This window comes from Ovis canadensis, chromosome X, assembly GCF_042477335.2.
Source record: "Ovis canadensis isolate MfBH-ARS-UI-01 breed Bighorn chromosome X, ARS-UI_OviCan_v2, whole genome shotgun sequence".
Lineage (NCBI taxonomy): Eukaryota > Metazoa > Chordata > Mammalia > Artiodactyla > Bovidae > Ovis > Ovis canadensis.
The window spans coordinates 29,952,550-29,975,171 of NC_091727.1; the positions used below are offsets into that span (position 1 = coordinate 29,952,550).

The window sequence follows — 22,622 nt, forward strand, 5'->3', positions numbered from 1 at the left end:
TGGGTTTTTCCATAAGCCATTGGCCACACATTTTTGGCAAACCACTACAAGATCACCACAAGTGAGCTGGTGTGGATCATCCTCTCCCTTGCTGGAATTCACAAGGTGGTCTGGGGTGGGTGGCAACTGTGGAGGGCAGGACAAGAATATAGTAACCTTCCAGAGGGCCCATAGTTTCATTGAGTTAGACAAGGCTGTGGTCCATGTGATCAGTTTGGTTAGTTTTCTGTGATTGTGGTTTTTACTCTGTCTGCCCTCTGATGGATAAGGATAAGAGGCTTATGGAAGCTTCCAGATAGGAGAGACTGACTGAGGAGGAAACTGGGTCTTGTTCTGATGGGTAGGGCCATGCTCTTTAATCCAGTTTTCTCTGTTCCCTCCCTGTTGTTTGACCTGAGGCCAAACTATGGTGGAGGTAATGAAGATAATGGCAACCACCTTCAAAAAGTCCCATGCATGCACTGCTGCACTCAGTGCCCCCAACCCTGCAGCAGACAACTGTCAACCCATGCCTCCACAGGAGACTCCTGGACACTCACGGGCAAGTCTGGGTCAGTCTCTTGTGGGGTCACTGCTCCCTTCTCCTGGGTCCTGGTGTGCACAAGGTTCTGTTTGTGCCCTCCAAGACTCTGTTTCCCCAGTCCTGTGTAAGTTCTGGTGGCTCTATGGTGGGGTTAATGGCGATCTTCTCCAAGAGAGCTTATGCCATACCCAGGTCTGCTGCACCCAGAGCACTGGCCTCCGTGGCAGGCCACTGCTGACCCGTACCTTTGCAGGAGACACTCAAATGCAGTTCTAGCCCAGTTTCTGTGGGGTCTCTGGGTCCTGGTGCACACAAGATTTGTTTGAGCCCCCTGAGCATCTCTGGCAGGTAAGGTATTTGATTCTAAACACGATTTTGCCCCTCCTACCATCTTGCTGGGGCTTCTCCTTTGCCCTTGGACATGGGGTATCTTTTTTTGGTGGGATCCAACATTCTCCAGTCGAAGGTTGTTCAGCAGTGAGTTGTAGGTTTGGAGTTCTCATAGAAGAAGATGAGCACATGTCCTTCTACTCCACCATCTTAAAAGTCACTATACACATGGATATCACCAGATGGTTGATACCAAAATGAGATTGATTATATTCTTTGCAGCCCAAGATGGAGAAGCTCTATACAGTCATCAGAAACAAGACCAGGAGCTGACTGTGGCTCAGATCATGAACTCCTTATTGCCAAATTCAGACTTAAGTTGAAGAAAGTAGGGAAAACCACTAGACCATTTAGGTATGACCTAAATCAAATCCCTTATAATTATACAGTAGAAGTGACAAACAGAGTCAGGGGATTAGATCTGATAAACAGAATGCCTGAAGAACTATGGACAGATTTTCATTACATTGTACAGGAGGCAGTGATCAAGACCATCCCCAAGAAAAAGAAATGCAAAGGTTGTCTGAGGAGGCCTTACAAATAGCTGAGAAAAGAAGAGACACTAAAGGCAAAGGAGAAAAGGAAAGATATACCCATTTAAATGCAGAATTCCAAAGAATAGCAAGGAGAGATAAGAAACCCCTCTTCAGTGATCAATGCAAAAAAAATTGAAGAATATAATAGAATGGGAAAGACTAGAGATCTCTCCAAGAAAACTAGAGATACCAAGGGAACATTGCATGCAGATTTGGGCACAATAAAGGACAGAAATGGTATGGACCTAACAGAAGCAAAAGATATTAAGAAGAAGTGGCAAGAATACACAGAAGAACTGTACGAAAAAGATCTTCATGACCAAGATAATCACGATGGTGTGATCACTCAGCTAGAGGCAGACATCCTGGAATGTGAAGTCAAGTGGGCCTTACAAAGTATCTCTATGAACAAAGCTAGTGGAGATGATGGAATTCCAGCTGAGCTATTTCAAATCCTGGAAGATGATGCTGTGAAAATGCTGCACTCAGTATGCCAGCAAATTTGGAAAACTCAGCAGTGCCCACAGGACTGGAAAAGGTCAGTTTTCATTCCAATCCCAAAGAAAGGCAATGCCAAAGAATGTTCAGCCTGGCACACAATGGCACTCACCTCACATGCAATCAAAGTAATGTTCAAAATTCTCTAAGCCAGGCTTCAACAGTACGTGAACCATGAAATTTCAGATGTTCAAGCTGGATTTAGAAAAGGCAGAGGAACCCAAGATCAAATTGCCAACATCTATTGGATCATTGAAAAAGCAAGAGAGCTCCAGAAAAGCATCCACTTCTGCTTTATTGATTACACCAAAGCCTTTGACTGTGAAGATCACAACAAACTGTGGAAAATTCTTAAAGAGATGAGAATACCAGATCACCTGACATGCCTCCTGAGAAATCTGTATGCAGGTCAAGAAGCAATGGTTAGAACTGGACATGGAACAACAGACTGGTTCCAAATTAGGAAAGTAGTATGTCAAAGCTGTATATTGTTACCCTGCTTATTTAACTTTTATGCAGAGTACATCATGCAAAATGCTGGGCTGGATGAAGCACAAGCTGGAATCAAGATTGCCAAGAGAAATATCAATAACCTCAGATATGCAGATAACACCACCCTTATGGCAGAAAGTGAAGAACTAAAGAGCTTCTTGATGAAAGTGAAAGAGGAGAGTGAAAAAGTTGGCTTAAGCATCTTTTCATGTGTTTGTTAGCCATCCATATGTCTTCTTTGGAGAAATGTCTATTTAGTTCTTTGGCCCATTTTTTGATTGGGTCGTTTATTTTTCTGGACTTGAGCTGCATAAGTTGCCTGTATATTTTTGAGATTAGTTGTTTGTCAGTTGCTTCATTTGCTATTATTTTCTCCTATTCAGAAGGCTGTCTTTTCACCTTGCTTATATTTTCCTTTGTTGTGCAGAAGCTTTTAATTTTAATTAGATCCCATTTGTTTATTTTTGCTTTTATTTCCGGTATTCTGGGAGGTGGATCATAGAGGATCCTGCTGTGATTTATGTCGGAGAGTGTTTTGCCTATATTCTCCTCTAGGAGTTTTATAGTTTCTGGTCTTACATTTAGATCTTTAATCCATTTTGAGTTTATTTTTGTGTGCGGTGTTAGAAAGTGTTCCAGTTTCATTCTTTTACAAGTGGTTGACCAGTTTTCCCAGCACCACTTGTTAAAGAGATTGTCTTTACTCCATTATATATTCTTGCCTGCTTTGTCAAATATAAGGCATACAGATGGCTAACAAACACATGAAAAGATGCTCAACATCACTCATTATTAGAGAAATGCAAATCAAAACCACAATGAGGTACCACTTCACACCAGTCAGAATGGCTGCAATCCAAAAATCTGCAAGCAATAAATGCTGGAGAGGGTGTGGAGAAAAGGGAACCCTCCTACACTGTTGGTGGGAATGCAAACTAGTACAGCCACTTTGGAGAACAGTGTGGAGATTCCTTTAAAAATTGCAAATAGAACTACCTTATGACCCAGCAATCCCACTGCTGGGCATACACACCGAGGAAACCAGAACTGAAAGAGACACATGTACCCCAATGTTCATCGCAGCACTGTTTATAATAACCAGGACATGGAAACAACCTAGATGTCCATCAGCAGATGAATGGATAAGAAAGCTGTGGTACATATACACAATGGAGTATTACTCAGCCATTAAAAAGAATACATTTGAATCAGTTCTGATGAGATGGATGAAACTGGAGCCGATTATACAGAGTGAAGTAAGCCAGAAAGAAAAACACCAATACAGTATACTAACAGATATATATGGAATTTAGAAAGATGGCAATGACGACCTTGTATGCAAGACAGCAAAAAAGACACAGATGTGTATAATGGACTTTTGGACTCAGAGGGAGAGGGAGAGGGTGGGATGATTTGGGAGAATGGCATTGTAACATGTATACTATCATGTAAGAATTGAATCGCCAGTCTATGTCTGACGCAGGATACAGCATGCTTGGGGCTGGTACATGGTGATGACCCAGAGAGATGTTATGGGGAGGGAGGTGGGAGGGGAGTTCATGTTTGGGAACGCATATACACCCATGCTGGATTCATGTCAATGTATGGCAAAACCTATACAGTATTGTAAAATAAAATAAAGTAAAAATAAAAAGAAAGAAAAAAGAGAAAAAAAATAAAAAATAAAAATAAAAAAATATTCTGGAAGCAAAAAAAAAAAAAAAAGTTGGCTTAAAACTCAACATTCAGAAAACTAAGATCATGGCATCTGGTCCCATCACTTCATGGCAAATAGATGGGGAAACAATGGAAACAGTGGGAAAATTTATTTTGGGGGACTCCAAAATCACTGCAGATGGTGACTTCAGCCATGAAATTAAAAGACACTTGCCCCTTGAAAGAAAAGCTATGACCAACCTAGACAGCATATTAAAAAGCAGAGACATTACTTTGGCAACAAAGGTCCTTCTTCTCAAAGCTATGGATTTACCAGTAGTCACGTACTGATGTGAGAGTTGGACCATAAAGAAATCTGAGTGCTGAAGAATTGATGCTTTTGAACTGTGGTGTTGGAGAAGACTGTTGAGAGTACCTTGGACTGCAAGGAGATCCAACCTGTCCATCCTAAAGGAAATCTGCCCTGAATATTCATTGGAAGAACTGATGCTGAAGCTGAAACTCCAATACTTTGGCCACCTGTTGTGAAGAACTGACTCATTTGAAAAAGACCCTGATGCTGGGAAAGACTGAAGGTATGAGGAGAAGGGGATGACAGAGGATGAGATGGTTGGATGGCATCACCGACTCAATGGACATGAGTTTGAGTAAGCGCCGAAAGTTGATGATGGACAGGGAGGCCTGGCATGCTTCAGTCCATGGGGTTGCAAAGAGTCTGACATGACTGAGCGACTGAACTGAACTGAATTCCAGAGGACATTTACATCATCACTGCTCACAGAGGCCATGCTGATTTGGAATCCTGTGGCTTCAAGCAGCTAGGGCACAGCTTCATCCCTATAGAGTTTTCAGTTGGTTCTGCGCACCTTTCTCTCCTTCAGACTTGAGCAGCTTTGCAGACAGTGCAAATATTGCCCATGTTCTTTCATTCAATGAAGTCTAAGATTACTCAATAATACTTGATTATTCATCATTCCCGTAATAAGTGGAACTCCCCACCTTCTAAACTCAGTCTACTGTGCCCTTCTGGGTAGCCCTTCATGGGCATTCTCCCAGTTCTTTACATGTAGAATAGAATGGACTCCTTCTTTTTCTTCTCTCTGAGATGAAATTGGGAATTTGACATCTGAGTCCTAGTATCTGTCCACATCACTATGCTACCTTGCTTTAAGTCAGTAAGAAAATATGCCACCAAATTTGTAGTTTTTATTAGTCTCTTTGGGGATACTGGGGAAAGTGCCTAAAAAAAAAAATCTAGATGATCTTTCACATAGGCATTTCTCAGTATTTCTAACTTTAAAATCATCTTGACCCAGATTTCTCTATAGCTCTGGTTGTGTTTTCAAGACTATCAGGGCTCCTGCCTCATATATCATGCCACTTCCTACCTAAGTTCTTGGGATAAGTCAGTCATGATGAAAATACACAATTAGCTTAGCATTTTATCTAACTTGTTGCTAGGTACCTTTGGTCAACCCTGAGAAAGTAGCCCTAAATATCACTTGATTATGTAGTTGTGTTGTGTTGTGTTACTCGCTTAGTTGTGTCTGGCTCTTTGCAACCCCATGGACTGTAGCCCTCCAGGCTCCTCTGTTCGTGAGATTTCCCAGGCAAGAATACTGGAGTGGGTTGCCATTTCCTTCTCCAGGGGATTTTCCCAGCCCCAGGATCGAACCCACATCTCCTGCATTGCAGGCAGATTCTTTACCATATGAACTACCAGGGAAAATATAGTAAATATATAGAAAATATAGTACTGCCCGTAAAAGGCCTATTGATCCACCCGTAAAAACAAAAGGCTAGATTCAATTCCAGATTCCTAAAAAATAGATTCTATGGAGGTTTTTTTTTCTTATTTTTTAGTGTTCTGCCCCATATTAAATTTCACAAATATCCAACTAAGGAGGGTTTCAATCAGTGCATCATACTGAAATGGTCTTAAGAATCCTTCTTTAGGTATTTATGACTCCCTCTGAAGTTCCCTCTTAAAATCAGCCCCTCAAATTTCTCGCCTTCTCTGTTTTCTGGACCCCTCCAAGCTCACCTCCATTGTCTGTGCACAGTTCTCCTCAGTTAAGCCTTGATCTGCACACAGGTTATACTCTGACATGCATCTACTCGTGGGAGCTTTGGGTCCTTTTCTGTTCTGACTGATTTTCTTGTGAGCCATTTCTTTTTTTTTTTTTTTTTAAATATTTAGTTATTCATATGGCTGTATCAGGTCTTAGTTGCAGCATGAGAACTCTTAGTTGTGGCATGTGGGAATCTAGTTCCCTGACCAGGGATTGAACCCAGGCCCCTGCATTGGGAATACAGAGTCTTAGCCACTGGACCACCAGGGAAGTCCCATGAGCTGTTTCCTTTTCCCTCTTCCCATCCTCACCTCCACAACTCTGGTAAAGAAAAAATTAAAATAATGATAAAAATAAGAAGCCTTTCTTGGCTTTTGCTTATTGCTAGCACAAGGTTCTGTTTAATTCAACAAATGTGTATGGACTGCCTAATGAATATTATGGATGGCAATAATCAGAATTATAAGGTATTCTTAAAACATTGTTAAGCTCTTCAGATATTTTAGTGTGAGCTGTTTGCTTCAATTCAAATTCACACAGAGGCTGCTCTTGAAAAATTTCCCACAAGCCCAGGAAACACTCCTCAGATTTACAGCAATGAAAACATAAAGGAAGCCACTCACTTAGGGGCGACCAAGCTGTAGAGCAGTGATGAATGCCAAGCCAGGTTGCCAGAAACTGATTTATAAACCAGAATGCTGATTCATCAAATGAAATGGGAGATGAATCTGGTAAGATAACTGGCATCAATCATTTGAACAGGGCACACTCCCCGTTAATGAATAAGTCCATTGAAGAGACTAAATTGCAGATCTGAAGGCTTCTTGAGACAAGTAATTAGAAAGAAGAGGAAGGAATGTTAAGGGGCATTCTTTTAAACTCAGGTTGCTCAGACACTGTGTTCCTCCCAATCCTGAGGGTTTTATGATCTGAAAAATCTGGCAGCTGACACTGCCAGTTCTTACCTTTCAGGTGGTTTTTGTCCCTTCCTCATTCAGGCCACCACCCTTGTCTTGAGACAACAAAGTCCCAATACTGTTAGAAAGATTTAGGTTAGAGCTTACTTTGCATTCATGATACTTTGTCTCTTCTGCTTTTAGGAGACAAACTAGAGAATTCAGTACAAACATCTGGGGAACACCTTAAACTCATCTGCCACCTTTTAAAAAATCTATTTTATTGAAGTATAGTTGATTTCCATTGTTGTGTCAGTTTCTGGCACACATCAAAGTGATTTGTTATATATAACAGTTTGCATCTACTAATCCCAGATTCCCACTCCATCCTTCTTCCAAGCCCCCTCACATTTGGCAAACATGAGTCTGTTCTCTAGGTCTATGATTCTGTTTCTGTTTCGTAGATAGGTTCATTTGTGTTGTATTTTTAGATTCCATCTGTAAGTGATAGCGAATGGTATGTGCCTTTCTCTGTCTGACTTGCTTCACTTAGTATGATCATCTCTAGGTCCATCCATGTTGCTGCAAATGGCATTCAATCAGTCAGTTCAGTAGCTCAGTCATGTCTGACTCTTTGTGACCCCCTGGACTGCAGCACGCCAGACTTCCCTGACCATCACCAACTCCTGGAGCTTGCTCAAACTCATGTCCATAGAGTCGGTGATGCCATCCAACCATCTCATCCTCTGTTGCCCCTTTCTCCTCCTGCCTTCAATCTTTCCCAGCATCAGAGTCTTTTCAAATTAGTCAGTTGTTCACAACAGGTGGCCAAAGTATTGGAGTTTCAGCTTCAGCATCAGTTCTTCCAATGAATATTCAGGCAAATGGCTTTCTTTCCTTCTTTTTACGGCTGAATAATATTCCTTTTCATTTATGTATCACATCTTCTTTATCCATTCATATGTTCATAGACATTTAGGTTGCTTCCATTTCTTGGCTACTGTAAATAGTACTTCAGTGAACATTGGGGTGCATATATGTTTTCAAAGTATGGTTTTCTCCAGATACAGGTCCAGGAGTGGGATTGCTGGATAATGTGATAGCTCCATTTTTATTTTTTTAAGGAACCTCCATACTATTCTCCATAGTGGCTGCACCAATTTATATTCTCACCAACAGTGTAGGAGGATTCCTTTTTCTCACACCCTCTGCAGCATTTATTATTTGTAGACTGTTAAATGATGGCCCTTCTGACTGGTGTGAGTTGATACCTCATTGTACTTTTGCTTTGCATTTCTCTAATAATTAGCAATGTAGAGCATCTTATCATGTGCCTATTCATCAACTGCTTTTTATGTAGACCATTTTTATAATGAGTTATTTCAACAAATGAATAACCATGTCTGTTTCAGCTTAATGCTTATTAGCTTTAATTTTCAAAAAGTGGCCGTTTTTCCCATTCAGTTTAGCAACTACTTAATAAGCTCCTTGAGAGCAAGAAAACTCTTGGGAGGAAACAGAAATAAGCAAGACAGTCCTCTGCAGAAATTTACAGAAAGGTTCAAGCAATAACAGTAGTGACACAAGCTGGGAATAATTATGGTACAGAATTAAATCACGTAAGACAGTCTTTTCCAGAAAATGAGATCATCACGCATCTGAGTGTGAGAACGGAGTGAGTTTTGAGCTGAACCTTCTAAGGCATGTAGTTTTTTGCCAAGAGGAATGGGAAAGAGGCTGCTCTGCACAGTTGAAGAGATCTTGGTAAGCCACATTCTAGAATGAGAACAGCCCCAGGCATATTCAGAGACAAGTGATGACACGGACCATATTTGAAGACTGTAAGGAGGACACAGGTTGGGTTGGCCAAAATAAACCCAAACAAACTTTTTGACCTGCCCTGCCAATTCTATTATGGCTATCAAAAGTCTAAACAAACAAAAAACACCCTCCAAAACACTAATCCTAATTGTAACCACAAGTGAGTTAGTTAGCTTGTATATTTTTCACTTTTCTAGGTAACACCCAAATTTGAAAAGCCAGGACAATTAAAAGATAAGTATTAAGGCAATAACATAACATTTAGTGATTAAATAAATATGTTGGGAGCAACTTGATTATAATCAGTCATCAAATGCTGACCCTCAAAACTCTATTCTTAGTAAAATGAAACATGCAAAATTAGTATAAAGCCTTTAATTTCTCAACTTCTGGCAGTCCTGTTCAGCTCCAGAGTACCTGGTCATATGTCATTCTCTATTGTGTAATTTCACTCAGAGGTGTTGTATTTTTTGGTATTTTAATTGGTGAAAAATCGATAGTTAATCAGAAAAGAGTTGGAACTGTTAAATGGCAAGATTATCTTTAATTCATTTGTTTTTACTAATTAAAAATGAATAACTTATTTTCTTTTTATCTGTCATATAAATGATGGGAAAGGAATCTCACTATATCTACCTTAGGACTTTTTTTTCTGAGTCTTCTCTCATCCAGATTTCTGAGGTATAAAAATGACTTTCTGCCTTCACATAAATTGCCCCTGAAATGTTTCTATAGTTTAGTGACAGCCATCTTCCACTTACTTCCAGGAGAAAGACTCTATTCACGCACTGTTCAGGCTCTTTCACTGGCTTGAGCAGCTTGCAACAGGGAAAAAAATGTGACATTATCAAAGACTTTCTTGTGGCTTTTACTGTCCGCTGTCTTCCAGTAACACATACTCATACCTAAGTGCTGAGGGGTGAGAAGATGGAGTGAAGAGACCAGAATGAATTGACCTCATGGAGACAGGGGCTTTCTAAGATGAAGTAGGAAAGATGTTGATGAAGTAGGAGCCACTTTAGGAATAAGTGTTTCATATGATATGTATTTTTTTTATTTTAATTCATACTTGATTCAGCTCAAAGTAAAAAAAAAATATTGGAAGAATGTTATTCTACATGGTCATTAGAATTGACAAGCCACCGCAGGGCAGGATTGTGGGCTGATCAGATTCTGAAATCCAGTGGCCTCACTTGTCTCCCAAATTTCTGTTCTTACTGTGACTTGAGCCAGTGACTTACTTCTCTACCATTAGATCAATTTTCTAACTTATCTAATAGAATTATACATTCTTGGTATTATAGTAATGATTAAAGTAATGCCATGTATAAAACATTAGCACAATACCTGGCACAGAGTAATCAGGCAATCCAACATCATGGATAAATAAGAGATATCAATCTCTTAAGAGATAATACGAAATAAGAGATGATAAAAATAGATGCTGTTTCTTTATAGCACCTATTTCTTTGGTGTAGGTGGTTGTATACCTCTTTTATAAAATGTATGTCTTCATAGACTATAGGGAACCCATGGCTGTTTCTGGGACACATGTAAATGGATCCGTCATTATGCACAGTGGAGAAATAGAAGAATTTGGGAACTGGCATCCAAACCATTGAATCATGAAGACATTATTAGTATAGGAATTTCCAACTAGCAAATTTCTCTCTCTCAGAGAGAGAATGTCCTTTCATGTCAGTACAGGAGGAGATTCAGTTCAGTTCAGTTCAGTTCAGTTGCTCAGTCATGTCTGACTCTTTGCGACCCCATGAATCGCAGCACGCCAGGCCTCCCTGTCCATCACCATCTCCTGGAGTTCACTCAGACTTATGTCCATCGAGTCCGTGATGCCATCCAGCCATCTCATCCTCGGTCATCCCCTTCTCCTCCTGCCCCCCAATCCCTCCCAGCATCAGAGTCTTTTCCAATGAGTCAGCTCTTCACATGAGGTGGCCAAAGTACTGGAGCTCCAGCTTTAGCACCATTCCTTCCAAAGAAATCCCAGGGTTGATCTCCTTCAGAATGGACTGGTTGGATCTCCTTGCAGTCCAAGGGACTCTCAAGAGTCTGCTCCAACACCACAGTTCAAAAGCATCAATTCTTCGGCACTCGGCCTTCTTCACAGTCCAACTCCCACATCCATACATGACCACAGGAAAAACCATAGCCTTGACTAGACGGACCTTAGTCGGCAAAGTAATGTCTCTGCTTTTGAATATACTATCTAGGTTAGTCATAACTTTTCTTCCAAGGAGTAAGTGTCTTTTAATTTCATGGCTGCAATCACCATCTGCAGTGATTTTGGAGCCCCCAAAAATAAAGTCTGACATTGTTTCCCACTGTTTCCCCATCTATTTGCCATGAAGTGATGGGACCAGATGCCATGATCTTCATTTTCTGAATGTTGAGCTTTAAGCCAACTTTTTCACTCTCCTCTTTCACTTTCATCAAGAGGCTTTTTAGGTCCTCTTCACTTCCTGCCATAAGGGTGGTGTCATCTGCATATCTAAGGTTCTTGATATTTCTCCCGGCAATCTTGATTCCAGCTTGTGCTTCTTCCAGTCCAGCGTTTCTCATGATGTACTCTGCATAGAAGTTAAATAAGCAGGGTGACAATATACAGCCTTGACGTACTCCTTTTCCTATTTGGAATCAGTCTGTTGTTCCATGTCCAGTTTTAACTGCTGCTTCCTGATCTGCATACAGATTTCTCGAGGCAGGTTAGGTGGTCTGGTATTCCCATGTCTTTCAGAATTTTCCACAGCTTATTTGTGATCCACATAGTCAAAGGCTTTGGCATAGTCAATAAAGCAGAAATAGATATTTTTCTGGAACTCTCTTGCTTTTTCGATGATCCAGCAGTTGTTGGCAATTTGATATCTGGTTCCTCTGCCTTTTCTAAAACCAGCTTGAACATCAGGGAGTTCACGGTTCACGTATTGCTGAAGTCTGGCTTGGAGAAATTTGAGCATTATTTTACTAGCATGTGAGATGAGTGCAATGGTGCGGTAGTTTGAGCATTCTTTGGCATTGCCTTTCTTTGGAATTGGACTTAAAACTGACCTTTTCCAGTCCTGTGGCCACAGCTGAGTTTTCCAAACTTGCTGGCATATTGAGTGCAGCACTTTCACAGCATCATCTTTCAGGATTTGAAATAGCTCCACTGGAATTCCATCCCCTCCGCTAGCTTTGTTCGTAGTGATGCTTTCTAAGGCCCACTTGACTTCACATTCCAAGATGTCTGGCTCTAGATTAGTGATCACATCATCATGATTATCTGGGTCGTGAAGATCTTTTTTGTACAGTTCTTCTGTGTATTCTTGCCATCTCTTCTTAATATCTTCTGCTTCTGTTAGGTCCATACCATTTCTGTCCTTTATCGAGCCCATCTTTGCATGAAATGTTCCCTTGGTATCTCTAATTTTCTTGAAGAGATCTCTAGAGACAAATAGTAAGCATCCACTGGAATTCACCTACCACCAAGTATAGATAGTATGTCCGTGTATGTATACACACACAAGTACAGCACCTACCATGTATGCTGATATAACATGGGGTGGGAGAGGGATTTGTTGATGAATTCTTATATCTTTAAACACATTTGGAAGCTCATGAGAGAGTTATCTTGTATTTAGTTATCGTAAAAGTTATCGCCACAAAAATGGTAATTATGTTCATTTTGATCACTGGTGATCATTTTACAATATATTCATGTATCAAATCATTTGTCTACCTTAAACTTACACAATGTTATATGTCAAAAATACATCAATAAAGCTAGAACAATAAAAACTATATATATATGTTCAAGTCCCGTAGGTTTGATTTTAGAAAATACTAGTCAGCACACTTAAGCTGCTGCTGCTGCTGTTGCTAAGTCACTTCAGTCATGTCAGACTCTGTGTGACCCCATAGATGGCAGCCCACCAGGCTCCCCCGTCCCTGGGATTCTCCAGGCAAGAACACTGGAGTGGGTTGCCATTTCCTTCTCCAATGCATGACAGTGAAAAGTGAAAGTAAAGTCACTCAGTTGCGTCCAACTCTTAGTGACCCCATGGACTGCAGCCTACCAGGCTCCTCTGTCCATGGATTTTCCAGGCAAGAGTACTGGAGTGGGGTGCCATTGCCTTCTCTGACACTTAAGCTACTCTCTTGAATTCTTTCTCTTGAATCTTGATGTCAAGCTCAGAGTCACTGATGTGCTGGTAACTCTTCAGACTTCCTAAAAGTACTTCACAGAGGAAAGGGGGCAATGTTGAAGTTGATCAGCTTCTCCTGAGGGTCTTGGACAAGTTGTGGTTCAGAAGTCATAATTATTAGAATGCAGTAAAATAATAGGTTGTATCTGTATTATGTATGACATTCCATCCTAAGAGAACTCAGGGGGCAGAACCCCATAATCAGAGTACTATTTCTGCAGGAAAACATATGAATATTCACACTAAGTATGATTTTTTTTAATGATCATAAATAGCCTTAAGCAGTTTCAAGGGCATTTCTGCCACCAGATGATTTATATTACTGAAAAGCAGCTTTCAGTTTTTAGACCTTCTAGGAATTCTGAATTACAAGTAAGGAACTGCAGATCCATAGTGAATTCAGCTATCCAGGGAATCAGTATAAGACTCGCATTCCTCTCTGTTTTTCCACAGCCCCTAAAAGATTGGAAATTACTACTAGAATAGCCCTATATCTTGTAGTTTAATCAAGATGGAGAATTTGTGAATTATGTAATCACAGACATGCATGCGTGCTCAGTCCCTCAGTCATGTCTGACTCTTCTGCTACCCTATGGACTGTAGCCCGCCAGGCTCCTCTATCCATGAGATTTCCCAGGCAAGAATACTGGAGTGGGTTGCCATGCCCTCCTCCAGGGGATCTTCCCAACCCAGGGATCGAACCTACATCTCCTGCAGATCCTAATTTAGCAGGCGGATTTTTACCACTGAGCCACCTGGGAAGCCCCAGTCACAAACATAAGCACCTAAAAATTTATATACATATTGCATTATATTTATTGTCCTATATAATTCTTCTTTTAGCAGCATTTACCAATGCATCCAAGTAGCCCCACTTGAACTAATATAGATTGCTTGCCTGGCCCAATGCAAACATCTAAATCATTGAAAAAAGACTTGGAAACCATAGCTGGAAATTAAACACCTATCTCTGCAACGAGATATTATGCAAAGAGAAAATGAGTTGAATACTTGAATCTGGAGCCCCTTCTCAGCTTCACTTGAAATAATTCTGCCTGAAAATTGCATAACATGAATTCACTGATAAGAAAAGCAATGAGTTTTAATAAAATAAGTATGTCTAAATTTAAACTACCTTTCAGATTTCAAATGGTGTAAGGGAAAAAGTCCCTCAAAGGTTTAAAACCTACTGAAAACAAGAAAAGAAATGCAGAATAAGAATAAAGCAAGCCAAATCTCTACATCTATATCCTGATTTATATTTAACAATCCACCTATCTATTTATCTAGCTAGCTAGCTCTCATATTTTATTCAAGCCACTGTTAAAATGCAGAGTTATCAATGGAAAGCTAAAGACAGTTGCTCCCTTTCAAGTAAAATCTGACTTTTATGTATGGAGAACACCATCTTATGCCTCCTGCATCTTCTGTCTATCAAAAAAACATTATATAACATACTGATGCTCCAAATGTGGCTTTGTAAAGCTTTGAATCTAGGAGGGGCACCAGAAATCCCCTTCGATTAGAAGAACTTGCAATCTAGTTAGAAAAGATGCTACTAGGGCCATGTGGATTGAAAGGGCACACAATATGCCATAAAGTGTTATGCCCATGATAAGAGTTGCTTGATTATCAAGCATTCACATTCACAGCTAGTACCTCAGAACCCTTATTTTCCCATTTGGACTCTGTTCAAACCCAGAGACCACATGTGCCTTGGTGAAGAAAAAAGATTTATTACACTGAAACATGAAATGACCGCTCTGTAGGTCTGAAACTCGGGCAGTTCCATACGGTGCGCCGTAACCCAAGATGACTTGATCTGAAATCTATTGCCCTAGGTCAGTTCCTCTTTTGTGCCTCTTCTAACCTTAAGCCTGGACATTTTGTCCTGGGGCAACAGCCACTCCCTGCTGCTGCTGCTGCTGCTGCTGCTGCTGCTGCTGCTGCTGCTGCTGCTGCTGCTGCTGCTGCTGCTGCTGCTGCTAAGTCGCTTCAGTCGTGTCCGACTCTGTGCCACTCCCTACCTACCCTAAAATCTTTGTGCTTCCACATCTCCCAAATGCTACCTACTTAACCTGGAGTTTGGCCATTGCCTAGGCATCTGGCCAATGGGCTTTTATCTGCCAACTCTTCTCTCCAGACTTGCAGGACTCTGAGAGTGAGTGCTTTCTTAAATCTTCCCTAGGCACCCTGTTGGACTCAGCCTAGTTCCAGCTCTGCATGACATCACACTTGATCATCAAATCCAGAGCTGTCTGAATTCAACCGTCAGAATTCAATTGAAAAGGTCCCGATCCTAGGGAGATATTTTTCACCCTAATCACATTACCTCCTCTGCTGCATTTGACCCTGTGAGTCACTCTGTCCTTCCCGAGATTCTTTTCTTACAAGTTATCATGAAGTAGCTGCCTTTGTTCTTTGTGTTTGGTCCTTTGTTCTTTTGTTACTCTTAACCAAACAATTGCCACTCACCACTTGGAGCTCCCAAGCTTTGGTCTCCTGTCCTCTCCCCTTTTTAAACTCTCTCTGGACAATGACATCCCAGAATGGCTTTGACTATCAACTATGTGCTGATGGTTCTCTTAACTCCAGACATCTACTCTCCATTGCCATCTAGACCTGGAGATGCCACAAGGGTCACAGATTCAACTCTTCCTCCTCTTCCAGTGCTTACTTTCTTTTTTTTTTTTTTAAAAAAAATAGATTTATTTATTTTTCCATGCCTGGTCGTAGTTTGGGCATGTGGGATCAAACTCAGGCCCGTTGTATTGGGAGCACAAAGTCTTAGCCACTGGACCATCAGGGAAATCCCCTCTTCTAGTGATTTCTTTTCCAGTTGGTGACACTATGTGTGCATGTGTGCTGTCGCTTCAGTCATATCTGACTCTTTGAGACCCCATGGACTGTAGCCCACCAGACTCCTCCATCCATGGAATTCTCCAGGCAAGAATACTGGCGTGGGTTGCCATACCATCCTCCAGGGGATCTTCTCAACCCAGGGATCGACCCTGTGTCTCTTCTGTCTCCTGAATTGGCAGGTGGATTCTCTACCACTAGCGCCTCCTGGGAAGCCCAGGTGATGATATACAGTCACCTAAATTAGGACTTTGGTATTCATCTCTGATTTCTCTCTCTTGCTTCCCCATGGACCAATCCACTACCAAGTCTCTTCTTTCTCTTTTAGTTAAGGATTTCTTAAAACTGTTTCTTCCTCCTCATCTTTTCTAAAATGGAGTGTTGTTTTTTTTTGTTTTGTTTTGTTTTGCAATGAAGTTCACTATAGTTTACCCAAAGTCCTTCTCCTATAAGACCTCTGAATGTGATATTTGCCCTCTCCTCTGACAACAGCATCAGAAACATCTAGAAACTGATGTCATGATAGCATCAATGATTTTCATACCCCCTTATATAAACATAATTTCCACATAAGAAAAGATTTTCCATATTGATTTTTATTACACATGTTAAAAAATGAGATAAAATACTTGTACTTTTAAAACAATTTTGAACAGTGTTTCTATAAGAGGTAAAGATACACCGTATGTAGTGAGTCCAATTGCCATTTGTTTTGACTATAAAAACTCTATTAAATCTAAATCTCTAGGGATATAACCCAGGCATCTGCAATTTAATAAATGCCCGAAGCAGTTCTAACATATAGTCACAGTGGATAGCCGTGTCCCAACAGATTTGGAAGAGAGATGGCAGGGAAGACTTTAGTGAAGAATTTGAAAGGAAGTAGATATATCATCAGGCTTCCATGGTGGCTCAGATGGTAAAGAATCTGCCTGCAATGCAGGAGACACCAGTTCGATCTTTGGGTCAGGAAGATCCACTGGAGAAGGAAATGGCAACCCACTCCAGTATTTTTGCCTGGAGAATTCCATGGACAGAGGAGCCTGGAGGGCCACAGTTCACCGGGTTGCAAAGAGTCAGACACGACTGAGTGACTAACACACACTCAGGTATATCACCTTCAGCTCATGTTACCTACCCAGCCAATCCTGCTAAAATTGGTAGGAATATAGCAGCCAGATTTATCAAGGAGGCCCTCATATCTTTACCAGTAAAAATGAGAGGGTTGCTTTCTATGATCTCAAAAATTCTCAGTAGCATTCTGAACTGAGTAAAACTGAAGAGTTATATATAGTAAGGGGGGAAAACTTTTCCTAGCTCTTAGATACCTGATGTGTTATTTCTTCTTCTAGCCTGCATCTAGAATGCTTGGTTCACTAATAAGCGTACACTCACTGTAACTCACATTAAATGATCTAAGCATCCAGGAAGATGGTAATATGGAAAGTCAGCTGCAAGGCTGGTATGTGGATGGGCGATTTCAAAAGCTCTTAGCTCTTGATATCAGTAAATGTATTATATTTTTCCTTCCTTATAAAATTCATGTACTGTTTATTGCTTCTATAGTCCTTCTGAGTGTGTAAAGGCACCTCTCACTCATTCTCATTCTTAAAATGCTCCAGTTCCTTGGTGTATAAGAAGGAAAGCTACAGTTGGTTATAAAAACGTGATGGATGATTTAGGTGGCTGTATTCAGCTGTAAGCAATAAACGCTGAGCTTGGCAGAAAATACTATAGGCAAAACGCAAATGATTTACTAGCTATCTAAAGCACATGAGATTTGTAATGCATGAGGCCCTCAGGCCCATCACTTCTCTTCAGTAATGGGAAACAATATTTTGGTGAAAAATGACACGTTTAATTTCAACTCTGTGTTGTAAAACAAAAAGGCAGTCTAATTTTCATTTTATTATTTTTTCTTTCATAAAGCATCTTTGCATCTTATTGAAAGTACAAATGGTTTCTTAAGAAGCAGAAAGAGTAGAGCATGTTAGAAAAAATATCTGCAGTAGACATTTATTATTGGCTGCATGTTTGCACATGGCTGGTGAGATCAAAATGAGAAACTCAGAGTGCTGTGACGGATCCATGGTATTCTGAGACTCTCTGGAGAACTGATTCTAATAGCCTAGCTCTTTGAGGCAGATGTGTATGTATCCAGGTGATTGCCATGGTTACATATGGATACTGAATACAGTTTTGGCATTTTCCCAAAAAATTTAAAAAAGGAATAAGCCAGAGTAAAAACATAGTAAGAGAAGTAATGTTACCCGCTGAACTGAGGGTAAAGCAATGTGGTTACAAAGGACCATGAGCTCAGATCCCACCTCTATTGATGATATATAGCGTGAATGCCATAAACTTTCTGCATCTCATTGTATCAGCCTGTGAAATACTGATCTATTTTGCAATTTCAGTGTGAGAGATAAATAAAACCTCTTCCAAGGCACTTTGAAAATAGAGTCTGCATTTCAGAATAACTGTTAAACAATAATATGATGATGGAATAGCTGACACAATGCAAAGTTTAAATAGAGCAGAGTAACTTTCTAATTATGGACTACATTTTATTCTTTGTAACTGTAATTAGAAAGCGACCATATTCCCTTAATTAGAAAGTTAATTAGATTGTGACCTCTTTTCCTATCTTATTGTCTTGGACTGTAGGCCAGAAGTAAATTACAAATTCCACTACCTACATGCCTAACCTCCCCCCAACCCCACCCTCCCCCAGTAAGACTGTTAAATATGATTACAAGGAATAAATTAGGACTTACAAGTCAGATAGGCTATAGAATAGATCTCCCATTAGAGAAAAGTTGATCTGGATAAATGAAGAAGATACTTTTCGAGGTCAGGTGTACAAAGTAAGATCCCTAAATTTGTTCTTCAGGATGCTGGTTCTCATATTTTTAGTATGCATGCATGATGATCACCTGAAGGACTTCTTAAAACACAGATTTCTGGGCTCCACACATAGAGGTTCTAATTCCATGAATCTGGAAAGAGTGGGACTTAAGAGTTCCCATTACTAACAAGTTTCTAGGTGCTGCTGATGCTACTTCTCTAGAGGGCATACTTTGAGAGCTATTGCCTTAAAATATTAATAGTGTTAAGCTTCACTGTTGTTGTGTTATCAAATATGTTTGAGAGTTTTTAAGAGTTGAACAAAGCTAAGCAAAGCTCTTTAATGTGTGAGATTGCAGAACCTTTTATAGGTTATTATCAAGAGTCCAAGAGTCGGATACAACTGAGTGACTGAAAACACACACACACACACACACACACACACACACACACGCTTTGGGACTCTTAAAGAAGGATCAAGCGTGCCTGCATGCTCAGTCGTGTCCGATTCTTTGTGACCCCATGGACCGTAGCCAGGCTCTTCTGTTCATGGAATTCTCCAGCCAAAAACACTGGAGTGAGTTGGCATTTCCTTCTCCAAGGGACTCTTTCTGACCCAGGGATCGAACCCACATAGTGTCTCCTGCGTCTCCTGCATTGGCAGGCAGATTCTTTACCACTGCATACCACCTGGTAAGTCCTTGGATAAAGTATGCATTGCTCCTCAAATAGTCAAAGCTATGGTTTTTCCAGTAGTCAGGTACAGATGTGAGAGTTGGACCACAAAGATGCTGAGTGGTGAAGAATTGATGCTTTTTTGATTGTGGTGCCGGAGAAGACTCTTGAGAGTCCCTTGGATGGTAAGGAGATCAAAGTAGTTAATCCTAAAGGAAATCAATTCTGATTATTCATTGGAAGGACTGTTGCTGAAGCTGAAGCTCCATAATTGGCCACCTAATGCAAAAACTTGACTCACTGGAAAAGACCCTGTTTCTGGGAAAGACTGAGAGCAGGAGGAGAAGGGGGTGGCAGAGGATGAGATGGTTAGATTGCATAGACATGAATTTGGGCAAACTCTGAGAGATAGTGAAGGACAGAGGAGCCTGGCATGCTGCAGTCCATGGGGCCGCAGAATCAGACATGACTTAGCTACTGAACAACAACCTGTTACAGTGTCTCTACAGTAAGTCCCCTATATACGAAACTTCAAGTTGCAAACTTTCAAAGATGTGAACGAGTGTTCACATGTCCAATCACGTCTGGAGTACATTGTCACATTTGTGCATCCTCTACAAATGGTTGTGTTTTGTGTGATTTACTGCACAGTAATGTATAAAGTAGTACAGTATCTTTCTTTATTTCAAGCCCAGGATGTCTGAAAACAAGCATAAAAGAGCAGTATATAGCCAATTGTGTTAGATACCTTGGCTAACTTTGCTGGACTTACGAACACACTCTTGGAACAAAACTCATTCGTATGTAAGGGACTTACTGTAATTTTCTTTAAAATATGTCAGCATTGACAGTATGACAGGCCATCTGTATTACTCTTAGTTTATGCTAAACTCTAGAGGTTGTGAGTTGCCCTTATAGTGATAATTTCCAAAGGAAATACAAGCACTTTGATTCTTTCCTCAGAACTCCACCAAAGGATTTGCTGTGAGAAGGGGCTGTTAGAATGATTGGTTAATTAGCACCCAGGGATCGAACCTTGGTCTCCCACATTGGAGGCAGATGCTTTAACCTCTGAGCCACCAGGGAAGCCCTTAATTAGCATTAACAGCAGAATATTAAGAGTTTTCATTGGTGTAATTAGTGATTTTTCCATGTTTATACTGGTTCAAATATTATAGAGACACTCCCTACCCTTGTATGAACAAGGTATAGAAATCTACTAATGTGAGAAATCGTGTTCATAATTTGATTCCTAATTCTGGAAGCTTCTTGAGTGCCTGGTTCCTACTAGCCTAATTAACTGAATTCTTTCCCTCTCATATTATCATATTTGCCTAGGGTGAAATTTTTATGCAAAATGATTTTGGATCACTTTAAAACAGATTTGTGACTCCGCAGTGTAGACTAGATGTTTTGTGATTGCTTCTTAATAAATGTCTAAAGGAAAATTTGCTTTGCCATTTGCCCACATTACAGTTTAGGAGTAAGCTCCTAGAGGAAGAGGCTAACCCTTCTCCCACTTCTAGCCAGTAGCAGTTATGGATATCTACAAGAAAAGAATGTAATAGTTGCCCCAAATGACATTGCCTTAAGTCAGATCAAAACACTCCCTTTACTCCCCATTCCTATTCTTGGTGGAGTCTTTGTGAAGCATTTCCTAGAACCAGTGCTCTTGAGAAACACTTGAGGAAATGCTGTGTAATTATTTTCAACCTCTTAGAACAAAGGAGGCCTATGTCACAGGAAACCAAACAGCATTAGTAAACTGTTCTGTAACATCTCTGTTGTGGTCTATGTGAAAATTCCATAATAGAAGCACAAGAATCACACAGAAGCAGAGAAGTGGAGGAGGGGCAAAGAGTTCATGTTTATGTATGTGGTAGCAGTTACCTAGGGAAATAATAACTTGAGAGAAATAATCAGTTTGCCTTACTTGGTGGTATAAATTGCATTTTGTCTTGAAAAATAGTGCTCTAGAGCAGTGGTGTTTGGCAAAAAAAAAAAAAAAAAGTTGTGCACATAAATCATACTTGGAAATTCAGAGATATTCCTCTGGTCTGCTCTTATTTTGCTTCATTGAAAGCGAGATGCTCCCTTGTACATAATCTCAATATTGAGTGAAATGTAGAAATCTCATATCTAATATGATGTTACATACAAAATAGATGCTCGGTAGATGTCTGTATTTGCTTTGGGAATCACTGCTGTTCATACACTGTTGTCATTTCAATGTCAACTTATATGAGCTTAGACTCTGTTTTTAAAGACAGGTATTTTGATGGTACAATGATCCTGGTCTAGGCTGTTGAATGAGTGCTAGTTTGGGCCAGAATTAATGGAGAACACTCTGTTCTGGAGTTAGACTTGAGTCTAATTGTTGCCCATATCATTTACCAGCCCCAGAATACTCTGGAAAATTCCCTGGTTTACTTGAGTTTCAGTTTGACACTCCCAAAATATGACTAATAGAACCTTACCTCATAGGATGACTCATTCATTCATTCAACATCTGTTGACTATCTACATGTGACAGGCACTGCTCCGGGACTTGGAGGGGGAGAGTACAGCACTGAACAAGCATAGTAACTATTGTCATGGAGCCCGTGTCTAGTTGAAGACAAGAAGGACCACCACCAAATATGTTGTATCATATCTGAGGATGGTGAGCACCATGAAAAAAAAGAAGTCGGGATAAAGCGGCAAGAGAGAATTATAAAGCTGCTCTCTTTATTAGGAATCAAACACAGCCTTTGTGATCAATGGACACTGAACAGACTTGAAGAAAGTGAAGTCTTCTGTCTGTGCTGCAAGAATAAAATCAGGTAGAACGTAAAATACATTGTAAAATATCTGACCCAAGATAGGTATGCAGCATATGGTATATATCCCATTTGATTACGATTATCTTTATCCACATGACCGTGGATGTTGATGCATGTTCATAAGCTCATGCCATTGTTCAGTAGACAAACCTGAGGAAGGAATTCCTAATAAACAAAAGACGCTCATAAATGAACTATCACTTAAGGAAAGCACCAGACTCCTTGACATCACTGCAACAGGTGTCTAAGCTCTGACACTGCTTGAAGTCAGAGCCTTTTATGATCAGCAAAAGTTTGTGCTTCCAGGATTGT

The 22,622-nt window shown here is 40.4% G+C and overlaps 1 protein-coding gene and 1 non-coding gene across 2 annotated transcripts in view; one reads left to right on the top strand and one right to left on the bottom strand.

Annotated features, from left to right (window-relative positions):
• The window catches only part of IL1RAPL1 (interleukin 1 receptor accessory protein like 1), a 694,793-nt gene that overhangs the window by 564,581 nt on the left and 107,590 nt on the right, over window positions 1–22,622 (top strand). The window lies entirely within an intron of this gene.
• On the bottom strand, window positions 6,387–6,458 carry TRNAG-CCC (transfer RNA glycine (anticodon CCC)). The gene has a single exon. It is a non-coding gene; the product is annotated as a tRNA-Gly (tRNA).